The sequence below is a fragment of the Protopterus annectens genome, chromosome 1.part2 (genome assembly GCF_019279795.1).
Source record: "Protopterus annectens isolate FY-2018-M chromosome 1.part2, PAN1.0, whole genome shotgun sequence".
Classification (NCBI taxonomy): domain Eukaryota; kingdom Metazoa; phylum Chordata; order Ceratodontiformes; family Protopteridae; genus Protopterus; species Protopterus annectens.
Genome location: NC_056727.1, coordinates 1,186,989,570 through 1,187,012,412, shown reverse-complemented (window position 1 = coordinate 1,187,012,412; position 22,843 = coordinate 1,186,989,570).

Below are 22,843 nucleotides of genomic sequence, written 5' to 3'. Positions count from 1 at the left end.
TCAGGGTCATAAATGGAGATAATGGAATGAAGTTGTTCAACTTTATTCATGATACTGCGAATATTCAAGTTAAGGATTAGCAGGTCGATGGGTTTATGTTTTAGTGGAGGCTGGGAGTTACAGGTGTTTGTAGAAGAAGTTATTGGGCCTGGGTTGTGGTGGATATCACCTCCTAGTAATAGTTGGGATACTAAGGAAGTGATTGTAAGTATTGTCAGGGTGTGGAATTTCAGACTAGGTTGTTTTTTGGATGTAGAGTTAAGGTAAATGGATGAGATGAGTTGGGGGGGTGAATTGTTTGTAAGTGAGTACACACACGCACACATGCACACACACATACACACATGCACGCACATACCACTAATGTCTTGAAGAAGCAGCAACATCAGGTGTGCATTGACGCATGTGGGAACGTCTTGAACAAGCAACAGGACAACAGCAGTGTGTATCGACGCATGCACAGATGCAGAAGGAATTCTTAAAGAAGAACAGCCTTAAAGAAGCTGTGTATTTCTTTTAAATTGAAAACTAAATATTGTGGCAGTCCCCTGGCCAGCGGGCCCCTTCCAGCCAGAGGGTCCTAGATGACTGCCTAGGCTGTCTAGTGCTAGATCTGGATCTGTTTATTATCTAAACTCTTTCTCTGATAACATTCTTCTGTGTAATATTTTTCAAAGATAAATGCTTCAAAAGTCATGGAAATACCCATTTTTTACAGGGGAACACAATGATGAAGAAGACATAAGACAAACAGAGGGAAGACAATGATGGGGAGAGGGCTGTACAACAAATGTGAAATGGGAGACAGGATGGGGTTCTGAAGCTGCATCACTGCCAGCTGTGATCCAATAAGAGCTTACTGAGATGGTAGAAACAATGCTGAAAAGAGATATGACTCGATGAGTCAACTGAGGAGGTTCTCTCTATGTGGTCACCTTGGGCATTAAATCTCTTGCCACTTATTGTCCCCTCAATGCCTGCCATCTGCTGATGCAAGACAAAGGTGTCATCTCCACCAGTACTTGACTGGTGGGTACAGTAGTCCAAGCACCCAGTACAGGGCTACCTGTAGCAGGTAGGTTGGGAGGTGGTAGGCTGGGGGCCAGATATTGTGGGTGCTTCTGGTGGTGGTACTGCTGCGGAAGCTGTAGCCCCTGAGGGATGGGTGCAGGTCTAGATGCTACTGCATATAATAATAAAATAAATGGAAAGAAACAAATAATCAAGAAAATACATGTATACAATAGAATCAATAGTGAAAAAAGAGAGTAGGGAGAGAGAAGCGCACATATAATGAAAAAATGGATCACCTGCATTCTGAAATCTTTAACTTTTCAGCTACCTGGTCAGACATAGAGAAGGCTGCAACTGAACACACAGCAATGGGATGACTGAGATAAATGCATATATAAAAAGCAAAAAAAGTGATATTCAGACATGCATTCTGCTCATAGGTACTATACTCCAAGGAAACAAGTATACTGACAAAAAGTGTCTGTGCCACAAATGACCACCATAAAAATAGCTCACATATATTTTTTTACTTCTGATGTAATTACTGTAATGAAACAGATACCTCATACTTTAAAAATATAAATATATATATATATATATATATATATATATATATATATGTGTATGTGTGTGTGTATGTATATATATATATATATATATATATATATATATATATATATATATATAGATAGATAGATATATATATATAAATATAAAAAATATAACAGAAAAGGTGTGGAGGAGGAGATTTGAACCCACAGCCATTATCACAAGCAGGAAGCAGAGCCCTAACATCTTGAACCATTTGTCCAAGTACATGACAATAAGCATAGACACATATATCAACAATATCCATCGGTCATACTTCTACCTTTAAAGTATGGAAGTTAGCAGAAAAGTTGCAGTAATGTATACAAATTATATTTTATGAATCTGCATCTATACTACCTGAATATATACTTAATATTGAAACCTGTACATTATGATGTAGGTATACCCATCACAGCACTCACCACAGCACTCAGTTAGACACTTTCTCCCCCTCCCGTGTTGCTATCTTTTCTCAGCAATAACTTTGAAGAGAAAAAAATAGGAATATGCAAGATGTGTGCATGGCATGCATTGGCAGATTGTGTAGATAACAAAAGTTCTACTTATTGTGATTAGGTGGTGCCTGCTGTCTAACTTCGTCCTCCTATTAGCCTAGAATATCTTGATGGTGTTGTTTCATATACCTATAATGGTGATGGCACTCTTCCCCATGCAAGGGGTGCCAGTGACACAGGTGACAGCCTGGGTTACACTATTCTCACTTTCAGTCTTATACTGAGGCCCAGAATAGCTCTCCTGCAGGAACCTTGATTTTAATAATTGTCTTAGTTTTTGGTGTCAAAGGGAGTACAATATATGTTGGCCAGGAAGGGTATAGTTGACAGGCCAAGATGCTTCACTAGGAATGGCCTGCACCTGTCCCTGCTAGGCTTTCAAATATTGGTTAAAACCTTGTCCACCACATAGTGCATTTCTAGGTATTGTCAGCCTGTTAGACCATCTGGCATAGTTAACTAATCCAGAATAACCCAAAGTGGATATCCCTCAATGCTACGACTCCACTCCCTGTAAGCTCTCCTAACCCTGGAAAATGTAGACATCATTCCCTTGCATGGGGAAGAGTGCCATCACCATTATAGTTTATATCATAAGCAATCACACCTCAAGGCTGGTCAAGCAGTATGATGCACTTGAGCTCCTCGACATACAACACACCATAAGCAAAGTTCCAGATATATCTTTGTAAGTTATAAGGTCACCCTCTATAACCTAGGAAATCAATACCATTTACTTAAATGAACTTTAGTCACTCTACATTCACCCCAACACCACACTCATTGGTGACTTCAACTACCCCACTATAAACTGGGAATCATAAATGACCTCAAAACAGCAGGCACAGAGATTCCTGGACTTTGTCAACATGAATGCCCAGGACCAGCTAGTCCACATGCCTACTTGGAGTTCCAACATCCTTGGCCTAGACCTCACCAACAAGGGGGTAGTTACACCCCTCCAAGTGTAACATCCTCCCTGTTCAAGTTAGACCATAAAACATCTTCTTCAAAATAAAAATAAACCTTGGACACCAAGTAACCATGGAACTTTTAAGAATTATTCCAATGAAAGCTTTCTGTTTTTAAGTGAAAACCTAGCAAAATTTCAAGCTCCACACCCCATAAACCCAGGGAACACTGCTACCTATGCAGAGTCATTCACCAAAAAAAAAAAATACAATTATGTATACATTTGCATAAAGGCAGTGGTATGTACCTGAAATGTGCACAGGACAAACTTAAAAAAAAAAAAAAAAAAAGCCATTCTAGTGGAATCCCAACATTAATAGGTTGTATAACAAAATGAAGAAATCATAGCCAAAACTAAGAAATGTAGTGCCCAGCAAGGAAAGAACCCCCTCCTCAAACTTAATAAAATCTCAGGAGGCTAACTAAGTCTACCAAAGCCAAATTTATGATAAAAGTAGTGCCCTAGGCTAAGGAAAACTACAAAACATTACCCAGCTTTGTCCAGAACCTCAAAGACAATATACAACAATGTGCTAAACTACATGTAGATAGAGACAGCTACAGACTGAGTCAAAGGACATATCAAATCTATTCACTGATAAATTCAGCTCCAGGTTTGCCCTGTGTTCTTCTCCAGACACCACTCAGTAAATACCCTAACTATAACGCTACCAGCATTCACTAGCATACAGGCTCTCAATGTACACTCCCAGGCCAAAACCACTGCATTTTAGTGACTTGCTAGTATTAAGGGATGCCTTCTTAATAACATAAAACATGACCTATCAGGACAGAACCAATAGAAGCAATATTCAGTCAGATCCTTCAAAAATGCATCATGTAAACAAAATGGTGGACTGTAACTGGTACTCCTCTACACAAGGGCAAGCCATCCACAGAACCATGAAACTACTGACTCATAAGCCTGACCAGTACCGGATTCACTTTAGAAGCTTGAAATAATGAAATGTCGAAATTCAGTATTTTGAGCCCATAAAGTGGAATCCTGAAAAGAGCGAAAGCTCAGAAGCGCGAATTTCAAAACCTCAAAATACCGGAGGTTTTGAATTTCGCATTTCTGAGGTTCCACTGTGGTTATGAATTCAGGTAAGTGTATGTGTGTGTGCATGTGTTAAGGCTTTTGGATAGGGGCTGTGGTGTGTGTTAGTGTGTTTTGTTGTTGTGATGTGTCTGTGCGAGCAGAATGTAGCTTGTGTGGTGGTGTTGTGTGTGTGTTTGTGTGTAGTGTGACCTCGGAGTTAGAATATTTAAGTAGGAGGGGTGTGGGGATCGCAGCCCCCCACATGGGGGTTTCAGGGGGGCTTCCCCCAGCTTTTATGTAGTAGAGAGCTTGTGTTTTTGTGTGGGGAGGATGGTGTGTGTGTGTGTGTGTGTGTGTGTGTGTGTGTGTGTGTGTGTGTGTGTGTGTGTGTGTGTGTGTGTGTGTGTGTGCAGTAGAAGCACGAAATTCAAAATCTCCGGTGTGCGAGATTTTGAATTTCGTGCTTCTGAGTTTTCTATGTTTCAAAAATTCAACTTTACAGCTTCAAAATACTGAATTTCGATATTTCAGTATTTTGAGGATATAAAGTGAAGCCCCAGTATCATAAGAAAGGCCATGGAAAGAATAATCATGGACATGATAAATAATGATATAGGAAACCTTCATACATTGAATCCAACCCAGTTTAGTTTCATCAAAGGCAGTTCATGTCTAGTTAACCTGGTGGACTTATTTGAGAAGGTTGCCATAGCAATGGATGAGAGCAAAATAGTGCATACTACCTACCTTGATCTGGCCAAAGTTTTCAACATACTACTCCACTGAGGCAGTTGTAGAAAAAATTAGCTAGAAACCCATACACCACCCATTCAGTAACCAGCTGACTCACAGATATGACACAAGAAGTCAAGACAGGTGAGTCTACTTTCACAAAAAGGCCAGTCAATAACAGAGTCGCACAGGCTTATTGCTGGGACCCCTCAATTTTGGCAGTTGCTTCTCGGAAGTCAAAGCTAACATCAAAGGCCTCTGGGTGACCAAGTTCACAGACTATTGCATACTAGGTACAGTCATAGAATCCCCCCAAAGACATAAACATTCTCCAAGAAGGCCTGACACAGACTAATGACCTGTGCCAATGTCACAATCTAAAACTCAATGCCGAGAAATACATAATAGTATATCTTGGAAAGACAAATACCCCGGGAAATTACTGCATTAATAATACACCCCTAAGAGCTGACTCTTTGGTATGTACCTGACCAGGTATATGCAACAACTGGAGTTTCCACAGAGTTTCCTTACAAAAAGAATATGTGGTGTAGACAACATCTCCTATGTGGACTGCCTCAAAGCCTAATTTTTGCACTTGATCTCCTACAGGCTGCTGACAGGTAATCTATTCCTGGTCTTCAAAGCAGCCTCTGATCCAGCCCTTATGGACTTGTTGCACATCTGCAAAACAAATGGCAATAGAAGTATTAGATTATCCTAGGGGCCTAAACCTCACCTGCAAGATAAATAGAACATCTTGGAGGGAAAAGTATGTATTTCAGAAATTACCCCTTCTATGGAACAAACTTCACATCCATGTACTAATTTAAGTGCAACTTGGATCAGTGGATGCGGAAGCATACATTTAGCCCTGGTCTGCAACTTGTAATCATATTAGAAAAAAGAAACGTAAATGCTTGGCTAGGCTTAAAAAAATCCTTTAGAGTTGTTAGCCAAGTAAAAACCAATAAACTTGTGGAGAAAAGGGAGACAGTTTTTTGTGCTCTAAAATGACCACTGCTCTTTCTTTCTCCAGCTATGATGTTTCACCATGAAGTTTCATGGTAAAACAAATGACAGAAATTTCACAGCGAAAACAGTTCCTACATTTAGCATCTGCTGCAGGATGATGGGCATTGACAGGCATCTTATTTGTAATGCAAATGGTGGGTTAATAGAGGTACTGCATTATTATTATTATTATCATCACGATTATTATTATTATTATGATTATTATTATTATTATTATTATAATTATGGTTCACAATGTCAGTTTAAGGTATGAAACACGGCAGTTCTGTATCCCTGGTTATGCTGTTAAGACTGCAGGCACTAGAGTGACTCCATTACCATAAAGTACTATGTAGAATTACAAATCTTCCCCTGCAGGCATAATGTGTACTGAGCATTCACAGCACTCCTTGCAGAGACCCTTGCATGCGGAAGGCATTGAGTAGAATTGCACGTTATATCAATTCAGAATCAGTGATGAGTTGATCCCTAATTGGCACAATCATCTTGCCCAGCCAGGTGAATTTGTGTGATGTAAATATGATGGCAAACAGAAAGAACCACTGTTCAGTGGAAGAAGTTGCAGAGCAGCAACTTGTGAACCTGCAACAGCTGAACTTGGGAGTAATTTTTAAGGCTTACTAAAGCTCTTCTTGTACAAGGTAAGTGTTACCTCAGCTCTTTTTGTCAGGTATAGTTGTTTGTAGGTGCTGGCTTAGTTGTTCATATAATATGAAATAAGTTGGCAAATTCTTTTAAGTCTTTTTGGAAGGTGTAGTGAGAGGGGTACAGCAAGACTAAGGCAATTGTTGGACAGAAAGATTGTTAAGCATAATGGGAAAGACACCCATCAGAGTGAACCAAGTCCTATGCACGAGGGGATGCACGGTCCAAACCAAGTAGAAAGCTCCAAATAGACCAGCAAGGCAGCACAGAGTTCAATAGATTTATTAAATACTGATGAATATAACAGACTAGTTTCGGCCAACAGCCTTCTTCAGTGTAAAACAGTATAGTCAGGTTCATTTGAATCATCATTTAAATACATATCAAGAGCCAATCAAAAAATTGAGCTCATGAATATTCATAAATTTAAAACATATTTGTAAGACATGTTTTAAGGCACTTAAAGTATATCATACACATGTACAATGAAAATTAATATAAATACTCTAGTGAGGTCCGTCCATAACAGGAAAGATAACCACCAAATAAATACATGAAATTAGGCAAATTATTAGTATATTCTAACATGTCCATCTGGCAATGTATTCATACTTGTAATCTAATTTTGTCATCCCATATTGGATAAACCACTATCACGTGCTGTTGAGCAGTTCTTGGTTAGAGACACCATAGGTAATAAATATCAAGTACTGATGTTCAAAAGGACTCAAACATGCTATATCATAAGGGAGCATATGTTTGACAGGTTAAGTTATATATATATACATATGTATATATATAGATTTGTAGTGGGCGAAACAAATAATAAACATAGAGCACAATGTAAAAATTAGATCAACAATGATGAAGATAACAGCCTGAACATAAAGGCTTGCACATATCTTCAAAATAAACATTAAAGCTATTGTATATCCAGTACATATATGGAAAGGGCACAGACATTCTGTATCAAAAAAGGGGAGATATTTAAAAGTTGAATTACATATACACAAATGTATATATGTATATGCAGTGGAATAACAAGTATTACACAAAATAAAACAATATGACCAACCGTCAGTGGTATGGGTAAGACCCTCAACATGAGGCTAAACTTCCAAAACAAAAAAAGTAACAATACATCTAGTTTCAAATGATGTTAAACTAACATATATAAATGCTCAGTCACCTGGCTGGCAAATTAAGTACCTTTCATTCGTACTCCCACAGAAGAAGAAATTTTTTATTGACTACATTTGGCCACCGCCCATATCATACATAGTATTACAGGATAGCCCATATGGCTCAATATTTAACACCCTGTTCAATACCGAACCAGGGTATTTTGACATTCATAATCCATATACTTAAGGACATATAGGTAGGAGACAAATAGAAATCAACCACTTAGTGTCCTATTGTTCAATGTACCAATACAAACTAATCATATTCCCTATAAATGATCATTCAGTCCCGGATGAAATAATGCCCCCAGTGTAATAATCCAATGTTTCTCTTTTTGATCCAGTAGCCCATGCCAACCTTGTTTGTTTGTTCTGGCTCCAGAAATACGATCAATGACCATAAAGGTGAACCTAGCTTGAGGATGTTTTAGTGTGTGTTGATATAAGGCACTGGTCTCCTTATGGTTTTTTATATCACTGCGATGTTCGTTCATTCTAAATCTCAAGGCTCTGGAAGTTTGTCCAACATAAAATCCCCCACAGTAACATGAAGCCAGGTACACCACCCAGTCGCTACTACAGTTTCCAAAGATCTTGATGTCAAAAACTCTACTAGTATTACGACTGGTAAACGCCTTGGATTTCAACATATGTTGACAGGAACCACAATGGCCACAAGGGAATGACCCAATGAGTTCATCACCATGAAGTGTCAATTGTTTGTGGATAGTCCCCCCACTTGCCATATGTTTAAAATGTGAAAAATAAGAGCCTAAGGTTTTACCACGTTTGTATGAGAAAAGACAACGGGGTCCCAAAATACTTCGCAGCTTGTCATTGGCCAATAAAATGTTCCAATGTTTATTAATAATGTTTCTAATCATATTAATGTTTCTGCCATAAGTGGTGATGAATCTGACACATGTATTACAAGAGGATTGATTTTTGTTCTTATTCTGATATTGTAATAAGTCATCCCTCACAAGACGATTAGCTCTAATCTGAGCCGACACAATATCAAATCTATCATATCCCCTGTTGATAAACCTCTGACTGAGATCCCTACTGGCCAATTGATATTCCACCATGTTGGAACTGAGACGTTTGATACGTATAAACTGGGATATGGGAATACTCCTGATAGTGTGACGGGGATGTAAACTTGATGCATGTAACAAGGTGTTATATTGCGGGTACTTACGGAAAACCCTCGTAGACAAAGTATTGTCTGGGTTCCTGTATACAGTGAAATCCAAAAAATTAATAGAATTTTTGTCATATGTCACCGAAAATTCAAGTCCCCAGACATTGTCATTAAGATACTCAACAAATTCCCGCAAGTATCCTACATCAGCCCGCCACACCAACCAGCAGTCGTCCAGGTAACGTCTCCAAATGTCCATTTCAACCTGAAAGATGTTATGTGATGTATCATAGATCATAAATTCCTCAACATAGGCCATGAAAAGGTCAGCATATATTGGGGCAAAGGATGCCCCCATAGCTGTTCCTTGAAGCTGCCAATAACACTGGCCCTGGAAGTACAGAACATTCTTGTTTAACACATGTTCGGACATACATATCAAAAGAGTGTTGAATCCCGGTGAATATAGGTTTACCCTTTCCAACCAATATTGTAAAGATTGGAGACCCGCCCAGTGGGGTATACTTGTATATAATGATTTTACATCCAAAGTACATAAATACCATTCAGGTTCCAATTGGGTTTCCCTAATTAGCTGTAGAAACTGTGTAGTGTCCTGCAATCTAGATCTAATATGTCCCAACAGAGGTTTAAGGTATTTGGTAAGGAAAGCCGATAGGGGTTCAGTCAGAGAGCCTATTCCCGATACTATTGGTCTGCCCGGTGGTTTTTCCAAAGACTTGTGGATTTTGGGTAAAAGATACAATATCTGTTTAGACGGTTCCGACACCATAAGTGAATCCAAGCATTTCTTATTTATGATACCTTCCTCAAAGGCCAACTGCAAAAAGGAGTCAATCTCATCCTTAAATACTGGTGTGGGATCTATGGACATGTACATGTAGCACTTAGCATCTGACAATTGAGTTAACCCTTCATGAACGTAATCCGCAGTGTTCCAAACCACAACTGCACCTCCCTTATCAGCAGGGACAATAACTATGTCTTTATTGTCACACAAGGTGTTTAAAGCTATCCTGTCATCATCAGATAGATTGCTAGCCAGCATGATATGTCCCATATTTTGAAAATGAATATCCCTCAAAATGGAGTCCATGAAAATAGAGACATGTTTACTCATAGGAGGTTGGAAAGAAGACTTGCCAAAACGGAAGTCCTCAGACGGTTCTGACTTGTTATCCTCAAAAAACAACCTAAGATTTAACATCCTACAAAAGTCCTGTAAATCCTGTACTATGTGGTATTCTTGACTGAAAAAAGAAGGAATATAATTCAAACCCTTATTCAAGAGTGCAACCTGCTCATCCGTTAATATAGTCTTAGATAAATTCAACACATTCTGAGTCGGTCCTGATAGGTCTCCTATTTCAGGAAGTTGTCCAAAAGGCCTTGGAGGGAGACCGGAGTGACCACTCTTTCTGTGCTTTCTGCCCCCCCGGTGTCCCTTACCCCTTCTAAAGGGGAAATTTTGTTAGTTTTCTTCCTATTGGGTGAGACCCTATGCAGAGTCATTCACCAAAAAAAAAATACAATTATGTATACATCTGCATAGAGGCAGTGGTATGTACCTGAAATGTGCACAGGACAAACTTAAAAAAAAAAAAAAAAAAAAAAAAAAAAAAAAAAAAAAAAGCCATTCTAGTGGAATCCCAACATTAATAGGTTGTATAACAAAATGAAGAAATCATAACCAAAACTAAGAAATGTAGTGCCCAGCAAGGAAAGAACCCCCTCCTCAAACTTAATAAAATCTCAGGAGGCTAATTAAGTCTACCAAAGCCAAATTTATGGTAAAAGTAATGCCCTAGGCTAAGGAAAACTACAAAACATTACCCAGTTTTGTCCAGAACCTCAAAGGCAATATACGACAATGTGCTAAACTACATGTAGATAGAGACAACTACAGACTGAGTCAAAGGACATATCAAATCTATTGACTGATAAATTCAGCTCCAGGTTTGCCCTGTGTTCTTCTCCAGACACCACTCAGTAAATACCCTAACTATAACTCTACCAGCATTCACTAGCATACAGGCTCTCAATGTACACTCCCAGGCCAAAACCACTGCATTTTAGTGACTTGCTAGTATTAAGGGATGCCTTCTTAATAACATAAAACATGACCTATCAGGACAGAACCAATAGAAGCAATATTCAGTCAGATCCTTCAAAAATGCATCATGTAAACAAAATGGAGGACTGTAACTGGTACTCCTCTACACAAGGGCAAGCCATCCACAGACCCATGAAACTACTGACTCATAAGCTTGACCAGTACCGGATTCACTTTAGAAGCTTGAAATAATGAAATGTCGAAATTCAGTATTTTGAGCCCATAAAGTGGAATCCTGAAAAGAGCAAAAGCTCAGAAGCGCGAATTTCAAAACCTCAAAATACCGGAGGTTTTGAATTTCGCATTTCTGAGGTTCCACTGTGGTTATGAATTCAGGTAAGTGTATGTGTGTGTGCGTGTGTTAAGGCTTTTGGGTAGGGGCTGTGGTGTGTGTTAGTGTGTTTTGTTGTTGTGATGTGTCTGTGTGAGCAGAATGTAGCTTGTGTGGTGGTGTTGTGTGTGTGTTTGTGTGTAGTGTGACCTCGGAGTTAGAATATTTAAGTAGGGGGGTGTGGGGATCGCAGCCCCCCACATGGGGGTTTCAGGGGGGCTTCCCCCAGCTTTTATGTAGTAGAGAGCTTGTGTTTTTGTGTGGGGAGGATGGTGTGCGTGTGTGTGTGTGTGTGTGTGTGTGTGTGTGTGTGTGTGTGTGTGTAGAAGACAAATTCAAAATCTCCGATGTGCGAGATTTTGAATTTCATGCTTCTGAGTTTTCTATGTTTCAAAAATTCAACTTTATAGCTTCAAAATACTGAATTTCGACATTTCAGTATTTCGAGGATATAAAGTGAAGCCCCAGTATCATAAGAAAGGCCATGGAAAGAATAATCATGGACATGATAAATAATGATATAGGAAACCTTCATACATTGAATCCAACCCAGTTTAGTTTCATCAAAGGCAGTTCATGTCTAGTTAACCTGGTGGACTTATTTGAGAAGGTTGCCATAGCAATGGATGAGAGCAAAATAGTGCATACTACCTACCTTGATCTGGCCAAAGTTTTCAACATACTACTCCACTGAGGCAGTTGTAGAAAAAATTAGCTAGAAACCCATACACCACCCATTCAGTAACCAGCTGACTCACAGATATGACACAAGAAGTCAAGACAGGTGAGTCTACTTTCACAAAAAGGCCAGTCAATAACAGAGTCGCACAGGCTTATTGCTGGGACCCCTCAATTTTGGCAGTTGCTTCTCGGAAGTCAAAGCTAACATCAAAGGCCTCTGGGTGACCAAGTTCACAGACTATTGCATACTAGGTACAGTCATAGAATCCCCCCAAAGACATAAACATTCTCCAAGAAGGCCTGACACAGACTAATGACCTGTGCCAATGTCACAATCTAAAACTCAATGCCGAGAAATACATAATAGTATATCTTGGAAAGACAAATACCCCGGGAAATTACTGCATTAATAATACATCCCTAAGAGCTGACTCTTTGGTATGTACCTGACCAGGTATATGCAACAACTGGAGTATCCACAGAGTTTCCTTACAAAAAGAATATGTGGTGTAGACAACATCTCCTATGTGGACTGCCTCAAAGCCTAATTTTTGCACTTGATCTCCTACAGGCTGCTGACAGGTAATCTATTCCTGGTCTTCAAAGCAGCCTCTGATCCAGCCCTTATGGACTTGTTGCACATCTGCAAAACAAATGGCAATAGAAGTATTAGATTATCCTAGGGGCCTAAACCTCACCTGCAAGATAAATAGAACATCTTGGAGGGAAAAGTATGTATTTCAGAAATTACCCCTTCTATGGAACAAACTTCACATCCATGTACTAATTTAAGTGCAACTTGGATCAGTGGATGCGGAGGGATTCATTTAGCCCTGGTCTGCAACTTGTAATCATATTAGAAAAAAGAAACGTAAATGCTTGGCTAGGCTTAAAAAGATCCTTTAGAGTTGTTAGCCAAGTAAAAACCAATAAACCTGTGGAGAGAAGGGAGAAAGTTTTTTGTGCTCTAAAATGACCACTACTCTTTCTTTCTTTCTCCAGCTATGATGTTTCACCATGAAGTTTCACGGTAAAACAAATGACAGAAATTTCACAGCGAAAACAGTTCCTATATTTAGCATCTGCTGCAGGATGATGGGCATTGACAGGCATCTTATTTGTAATGCAAATGGTGGGTTAATATAGGTACTGCATTATTATTATTATCATCACAATTATTATTATTATTATTATTATGATTATTATGATGATGATTATTATTATTATTATTATTATAATTATGGTTCACAATGTCAGTTTAAGGTATGAAACACGGCAGTTCTGTATCCCTGGTTATGCTGTTAAGACTGCAGGCACTAGAGTGACTCCATTACCATAAAGTACTATGTAGAATTACAAATCTTCCCCTGCAGGCATAATGTGTACTGAGCATTCACAGCACTCCTTGCAGAGACCCTTGCATGCGGAAGGCATTGAGTAGAATTGCACGTTATATCAATTCAGAATCAGTGATGAGTTGATCCCTAATTGGCACAATCATCTTGCCCAGCCAGGTGAATTTGTGTGATGTAAATATGATGGCAAACAGAAAGAACCACTGTTCAGTGGAAGAAGTTGCAGAGCAGCAACTTGTGAACCTGCAACAGCTGAACTTGGGAGTAATTTTTAAGGCTTACTAAAGCTCTTCTTGTACAAGGTAAGTGTTACCTCAGCTCTTTTTGTCAGGTATAGTTGTTTGTAGGTGCTGGCTTAGTTGTTCATATAATATGAAATAAGTTGGCAAATTCTTTTAAGTCTTTTTGGAAGGTGTAGTGAGAGGGGTACAGCAAGACTAAGGCAATTGTTGGACAGAAAGATTGTTAAGCATAATGGGAAAGACACCCATCAGCACATACTTAAAGCACAGTTTAGCACATTCCTTTCAACATTTTGATACTAGTTAATTTGCCTGTTGTATAGATTACATAGATGGGTCATGTGCAATAATCTTTGTAACCCTGAGAGAAAGCAGTCATGTCACCTTGGTCACTTGCTGTGGTATAAGCATGGTATTGTAAGGAACATTTGCTCAGTAAACTTACATGCCTGAGATTAGTTAAAGAGTGAGAATAGAGATATACAACTGTCAGACAAACAACCATCATGTCATATGGCAAGGGAAAACTAGTAGTGTAAGGATTTTCAAGGAACACTCGTACAAAATGTTAATGCCACTGTTTTCCCTACAAAGCAAAGTCTGAAAATCAGAGAAAGCAGAAACATACTGCCAAAACTGCTGAAAACACAAAATGAAAACCAAAGTTCTCCAATGTAGAACATTAAGTGCAGTCTGATGATTGGTCTCTTTCAGGAGTGATAACTCACACCTTTGGGTGCAGTAGTTGCAGTAGTAGCCTCTTACAAATGGTCACCATTTGAAATGTTGGGACCCACTAGTGAGTCCCAAAAAGCAGAGACCGAATGGCCAAAAGACTGGACTTGCATATAAGTCCAAGATTCCATTTCTCACAATATTCACTTTTCTCTGAGGAATGGAGATCTCAGAGTTGGTATATATATATATATATATATATATATGTATATATATATATATATATATATATATATCAGTTCAGGGGGGTGAGAACTTGCTCTCCTAGTGGGGGAGCATGGTGCCCCCCCCTGCAAAAGGAAGTTTTATGGAGAAGAGTGATTTTCAAGATTCGCTCTTCTCTGGGTTTTCGGCCTTTTCTATCAGCTTTTCGTCACTCTGCATTTCAAGTGCTGACATTTCCATTGGATGCCCTTGCAGATACATATTTTTTAATGCTGCAGCAACCCCTTAACTTTATTTAGAAAACTCCCTTAGCATGAACATGAGCATTCACTTCAGTTCAATTACACAGTAGGTGAGAGTAGCAGAGAAGAATCAGACAATCTGTGTAGATTATAGAGGAACGAGAAAAGTACCTGTTGCTTCTGACAGAGCAACTGATGCATGGAATAGATTACAAAATTATATTAAAGCAAGCACTAGTCCAGATATTTTTAGGAACATCTTGGACACTTATTATGGGAATGATGTTTTTGATATGCTGACAGACTAAAAGAGTAGTATTACCCATGCCTGAAATATTTGTATGTATACATCTCTGTTGTATACAAGCCTCTCAACCTCTTAGTGCAAGACATTTGGACAAAGCACAACAAAATGGAGGGACAAAGGCCCACAAAGGGGACATATTTTAAATATTGCTCTTATAAACTTAGAAAGTTGCTAGAGTAACAGGGTTTATTTTAACATACCTTTTTCTCAAGGATTTGTAGTATGAAACTGAAATGCATGTCATTATTATTATTATTATAACTTCAGTCCTCAAACCATCTCAGTAACTTGCCAGAAAACCACAAATTTTATGAGGAACAGACCATAAATATGAGCCAAAAATTTGGACATTCTGCAAATATTTGGACAGTTAAGCGGTACAGTTGCGTGTCTTATCATTCCACCATCTTGCAGACTCAGTGCCATATATTTTAACAGTGTTGATAATTTCCAAGTTGTTATATGGTCATTAGCATATTCCATGCCCAACACTTGTGCTCAGACGTAATGTTTCCGTGGAAGCATTTATCAGGTTCCCAGGAGTGGTGTGGTATCTTGATTTCTGAAACTAGACACCTTGTATTTCTCCACCATCCCCTTCCCCTTTTATATAAATTACTAGTGGCCTTGTACCTGTTTCCCTAAAAATATGACTTGCTCAGGGAAAGTATTTGCATTTCACAGTAACTTTAAATTTACTTACTTTTCCTGGGGGGTCGCTGCAATACCATGTGCTGCTGGTGTCATTATGCACATGGACGTTTTCCCAGTTGCAAAGTAGAAACTATCAAACAGCTTCTGTTTATTACTCCATAGATGCTGTTTTCTTTCCTTACTCATACATTCACTTTTGGGTCTCCCTTTACATCTTTCTCCCCTCTTAAGTCTTCCTTAGCAGCAGTTCTTCATATATTTTCCCCAGCCCTTATAATACCCTCACATAAGCAAATTTCCTTACATAAAGTAAACTTCCTACCTTAAGTATCCATATTTACTACAACCTCCAACCTTACATTTGCAATCAATTAACCTTCATCTACATATTTATCCCACTTACGTATTATTTAGTCACGCCAGCTACCTCATTTCATTATGGCAACTGTTCACACACTCTGTTGTACTAGTTATTGTACTAGTTATTTCCTTAACTCACTGACTACAGCAGTCACTACATTTTATATGTATGACACAGAAATGCTGTCTTCAGCAGCCATGCTTTACTCACTCTTCACCCACCATCATTCATTTCCACCTCTCTTTTGGGACCAACCAATTCTTAACATCTAATACTCTGAGTACTCATATAACTTCTAATAACAACTCTCATAATCACCTCTCACTATATTTTCCCTTTTTTACATACAGATTATATCTCCAGAACACTCTAATGTGTCATATATTTGCTGACAGAAAGCATAAATAAGAACTTGAGCTGTCAAAACTGTCAGCAGAAATGATGATTACATGAAAAATAAATTGTTTATAAGGATAGCCTGCTGTTGACTGGCTTACGTATATACAAACTATTCAGTCAGTTGTTGTTCTTCTTTCGGCTTTTCCCGGTTAGGGATCGCCACAGCAGAACTCTGGTCCACTAATGATTGGCAGTAGATTTTTTACGGGTGCTGAGGTGCCAGTTCGATGCCCAACCTTCAATGAAGGCACACCCATTCAACGCATGTCTTTCAAACACCACTCGTCCACGGGGAGGACATGCAGACTCCACACAGAAGGCACTCCAGCCAAGAATCAAATGGAAGAACCTCTTGCTGTAAGACAACAATACTACCGCTGCACCACCGTGGCTTATACAAATTGTTCAGTCAGTGCTGATGATAAATAAAGCAAAGTGATATCATAATTAACTTGCACAAGGGCAGAACTGCTTTAAGAAAAAGTGAAAGACTGTCTTGCCACTGACTCAAACTCCCAAATAATTTTAGCAGCACACCTAGGTGTACATTCAGCAGCACGTAATTGCTAGGATAAAAATAAAGCGTTCATTTATATGTCATGAATATATTACCTTTGTATACCTTTTTCCTATACCTTGTTCACTTACTTATAGTTATGCATCTTTATGCCTCATTCCTAAATATCCTGTAATTTCTAGTTCATTTACCTTATAAAGTACACTTTCAGAATAATTTACCTTCAACCTTAAAGGGACATTAATCTTTCCTATAAAATAAGGGGCATGAAGCCCTTGTACCCTGCACATATAACTGGCAGCTTATTCTCAGCAACATGGATTCTGTTAATTAGTACTAATCTTATCAAAAGGAATATATTCAGTCACAAAGATTGCCTCAAGGGAAGCTTAACTACATTCTTAATATATTCTATTTCACAGTGCATGATACTCACTAAGTGGTCAGGATTTTTTTCTTTTACCTACAACATGTTTTTCCAGTCCCCCTTCTCAGGATGCACCCTACTATTCATTATTATTTGTCAATATTTTACTTTAGGACTCATCATCCAAGTTCGCACAGGTATGGGTGGTGTTAACTTGATTAACATCTTGTCTGGGCTGTCAGTTAAGCGTGGTGACTGGGATGTTTTATTAAATGTTATTAAACATTTTGTTTTGTGAAAAGTAAAAGGTTTAAACAGGTAAAAAAAAAAAAAAACAAAAAACAATCTAAAACTCCATTGTTGGGCCTTACTGCCTTAATGTCAATGAATGACACCTACACACATCCAACAAGGGAGTTATCATGCCCCTGCACCCTCTGCAATATACAATTTTATGAGCTATGCAGTCCTGTGATGGGGATACAGGGGGCAGAAGTTCCCAGATGGATGTTATGCTATCAGTCTTTTTCAAATCTCTTCTTCTTAAGAACACTTTATTTCATATATATATTTGCTTCATGATAACTAAGAGGTATTACATTATAATTAAAATGTTGGCCAACATCAAATGGGTGAGGAGCTTGCTACCATAGTCAGCCTTAGGCATAGGCCAACTAAGTGGCCATCTGGGGGGGGGGGGGCACTGTAGCAGGGGCGCTTTTCCAGTAATTTGGATGGTGTAGGTAGACCAGAATGAGGGCACCCAGTGCTGTGTGTGGGGGAAGTTGTGGAGCTCTTTTGCCTAGGGCACCAGTTGACCAAAGGCCTGCCCTGCTTGCTACTGTGCATCCTGGTGAGTCCTAAAGTAAAATATCATCCAATATTTAAGGCTAGGCCAACAAAACCAAATCGTAAGTCATACTTAACAAGGTATCCTAGCTATTCATGAAATGCCTTTCATTACATAGGCTGTACTAATAGTCAGCATCAACAAAACCCATCATCACACAAGGCCACCTTGGACAGATTTGGAATCAGATCATCCTCAAAATTAGGATCAACTTCAGCACCTTAAAAAAGGTGGGATGGACACATATTGTTCCATGATACGAGGGGAAATAAAATATTCCTCCCTATAATCTAACTAATTAAAACCTTTCCACTTCAAAGATATGTGGTGGGGGGATGGGTGTGGTCTGCTTTTTTTTCTCTAGAAACAAGTGTAAAAGAGGCTTGCCTGCCTCCTGCACCTACTTATATCACCCTTTAATAGTAATTTCCCATTTCCATCCAAGTCACATATTTTCAGATGCATGGTTGGCACTTAATATCTTCCACCCTCTGAGATCCAGCTTCCTTAGATGGTATTTGTGTTTTCTGTCTGTCATTTTTCAGCTCCAGTGTAGGACATGCAAGCCATGACAAAGAAGCTTGTTACCAAACATTCTCTGTCACTGGAGCTTCTTCCCCAGTAATAACATCACCATTAGTAGGTGTATATTCTACACATCACCATTACAAGGTGTGTATTCTACCACACACCACCATTACTAGGTGTATATTCAACCACACATCACCATTAGTAGGTGTATATTCTACACATCACCATTACTAGGTGTATATTCTACCACACATCATCATTACTTAGTGTATATTCTACCACACGTCACCATTACAAGGTGTATGTCCTACCAAATGCCACCATTACTAGGTATATATTCGACTACATATGACCTTTACAAGGTGTATATGCTACCACACATCACCATTACTAGGTGTATATTCTACCACACATCATCATTACTTGTTGTATATTCTACATATGACCATTACTAGGTGTATATTCTACCACACATCACCATTACTAGGTGTATATTCTACACATCACCATTACTAGGTGTATATTCTACCACACATCACCATTACTAGGTGTATAGTCTACCACACATCACCATTACTATATGTATGGTCTACACATCACCATTACTAGATCTATATTCTACCGTACATCATCATTACTACATGTATATTCTACACAATACAATTACAAGGTGTATATTCTACCACGCATCACTGTTACTAGGTGTGTATTCTATCACACATCACCATTTCTAGGTGAATATTCTACCACCCATCACCATTACAAGGTGTATATTCTACACATCACCATTACAAGGTGTGTATTCTACCACACACCACCATTACAAGTTTTATATTCATCATCATTACTAGGTGTATACCAAATGCCACCATTACTAGGTGTATATTCTACCACACATCACCATTACTAGGTGTATATTCTACACATCACCATTACTAGGTGTATATTCTACCACACATCATCATTACTAGGTGTATATTCTCCCACATGCACCATTACTAGGTGGATATTCTACCACATGCCACCATTACTAGGTGTATATTCTACCACACATCACTATTACTAGGTGTATATTCTACACATCACCATTACTAGGTGTATATTCTACCACACATCACCATTACTAGGTGTATGTTCTACAAATCATCATTACTAGGTGTATATTCTACCACACACCACCATTACTTTGTGTATATTCTACCACATGCCACCAATACTAGGTGTATATTTTACACATCGCCATTACTAGGTGTATATTCTACCACACATCACCATTACTAGCTGTATATTCTACATATCACCATTACTAGGTATATATTCTACCACACATCACCATTACTAGGTGTATATTCTACACATCACCATTACTAGGTGTATATTCTACCACACATCATCATTACTAGGTGTATATTCTGTCACATGCAACCATTACTATATGGATATTCTACCACATGCCACCATTACTAGGTGTATATTCTACCACACACATCACCATTACTAGGTGTATATTCTACACATAACCATTACTAGGTGTATATTCTACCACACATCACCATTACCAGGTGTATGTACTACACATCACCATTACTAGATGTATATTCTACCACACACCACCATTGTTAGGTGCATATTTTACCACATGCCACCATTACTAGGTGTATATTCTACACATCACCATTAGAAGGTGTATATTCTACCACACATCACCATTACAAGTTTTATATTCTACACATCACCATTACTGGATCTATAGTCTACCACACATCATCATTACTAGGTGTATATTCTACCACACACCACCATTACCAGGTATATATTCCACCACAAACCACCATTACTAGGTGTATATTTTACCACACATCACCAATACTAGGTGTATGTTCTACACTATATTTTACCACACATCACCATTACTATATGTATGGTCTACACATCACCATTACTAGATCTATATTCTACCATACATCATCATTACTAGGTGTATATTCTCCCACATGCACCATTACTAGGTGGATATTCTACCACATGCCACCATTACTAGGTGTATATTCTACCACACATCACTATTACTAGGTGTATATTCTACACATCACCATTACTAGGTGCATATTCTACCACACATCACCATTACTAGGTGTATGTTCTACAAATCATCATTACTAGGTGTATATTCTACCACACACCACCATTATTTTGTGTATATTCTACCACATGCCACCATTACTAGGTGTATATTTTACACATCGCCATTACTAGGTGTATATTCTACCACACATCACCATTACTAGCTGTATATTCTACATATCACCATTACTAGGTATATATTCTACCACACATCACCATTACTAGGTGTATATTCTACACATCACTATTACTAGGTGCATATGCTACCACACATCATCATTACTAGGTGTATATTCTGTCACATGCAACCATTACTATATGGATATTCTACCACATGCCACCATTACTAGGTGTATATTCTACACATAACCATTACTAGGTGTATATTCTACCACACATCACCATTACTAGGTGTATGTTCTACACATCACCATTACTAGATGTATATTCTATCACACACCACCATTGTTAGGTGCATATTTTACCACATGCCACCATTACTAGGTGTATATTCTACACATCACCATTAGAAGGTGTATATTCTACCACACATCACCATTACAAGTTTTATATTCTACACATCACCATTACTGGATCTATAGTCTACCACACATCATCATTACTAGGTGTATATTCTACCACACACCACCATTACCAGGTATATATTCCACCACAAACCACCATTACTAGGTGTATATTCTACCACACATCACCATTACTAGGTGTATGTTCTACACATCACCATTACTAGGTGTATATTCTACCACACATCATCATTACTAGGTGTATATTCTCCCACATGCACCATTACTAGGTGGATATTCTACCACATGCCACCATTACTAGGTGTATATTCTACCACACATCACTATTACTAGGTGTATATTCTACACATCACCATTACTAGGTGTATATTCTACCACACATCACCATTACTAGGTGTATGTTCTACAAATCATCATTACTGAGTCTATATTCTACCACACACCACCATTACTTTGTGTATATTCTACCACATGCCACCAATACTAAGTGTATATTTTACACATCACCATTACTAGATGTATATTCTACCACACATCACCATTACTAGCTGTATATTCTACATATCACCATTACTAGGTGTATATTTTACACACCACCATTACTAGATGTATATTCTACCACACATCACCATTACTATATGTATGGTCTATACATCACCATTACTAGATCTATATTCTACCATACATCATCATTACTAGGTGTATATTCTAACACATATCACCATGACTAGGTGTATATTCTACCACACACCACCATTACTATGTGTATAGTCTACCACAGGCCACCATTACTAGGTGTATATTCTAACACACATCACCACTACTAGATGCATATTCTACCACATAACACCATTACTAGGTGTCTATTCTACCACATGCCACCATGACTAGGTGTATATTCTACCACACATCACCATTACTAGGTGTATATTCTACACATTGCCATTACTAGGTATATATTCTACCACACACCACCATTACTAAGTGTATATTCTACCACATGCCACCATTACTTGGTGTATATTCTACACATCACCACTACTAGGTGTATATTCTTCCACACACCACTATTGCTAGGTGTATATTCTACAACATGCCACCAGCACCAGGTGCATATTCTACCACACATCACCATTACTAGCTGTATATTCTACATATCACCATTACTTGGTGTATATTCCACACATCACCATCACTAGGTGTAGATTCTACCACATATCACAATTACTAGCTGTATATTCTACTTATCACCATTACTAGGTGTATATTCTACACATCACCATTACTAGATCTATATTCTACCACACATTATCATTACTAGGTGTATATTCTACCACATGCCACCATTAATAGGTGTATATTCTATCACATATCACCATTGCTAGGTCTATATTCTACCACACATCACCATTACTAGGTTTATATTCTA